The sequence below is a fragment of the Etheostoma spectabile genome, unplaced genomic scaffold (assembly GCF_008692095.1).
Source record: "Etheostoma spectabile isolate EspeVRDwgs_2016 unplaced genomic scaffold, UIUC_Espe_1.0 scaffold325, whole genome shotgun sequence".
Lineage (NCBI taxonomy): Eukaryota > Metazoa > Chordata > Actinopteri > Perciformes > Percidae > Etheostoma > Etheostoma spectabile.
In genome coordinates, this window is record NW_022605585.1 from 210,034 (window position 1) to 210,257 (window position 224).

Consider the following 224-nt stretch of genomic DNA (forward strand, 5'->3'; position numbering starts at 1 on the left):
ACTCCATGTAAATAAACAGTCATTTTAGCATCGTACAACACACGTCATTCAAAGTCGACAGAAACCAAATTAAACTCTGAAAAGCTGTTTTTGGTCTTCTCTGCATTTTTCCAACCATCACACCTCTAGTGTTGGTGGAAATGAACACATACTTCACTGATTTACATGTGAAAATATGTTGGCTCTATACACGCTAAAAGTACTGTTTTTTAAATGGAGTCTGG

General features: G+C 36.2%; 1 protein-coding gene across 1 annotated transcript in view; it reads right to left on the bottom strand.

Moving 5' to 3' along the window:
- LOC116686198 (set1/Ash2 histone methyltransferase complex subunit ASH2) overlaps positions 1 to 224 on the bottom strand; it is a 38,030-nt gene that overhangs the window by 18,713 nt on the left and 19,093 nt on the right. The window lies entirely within an intron of this gene.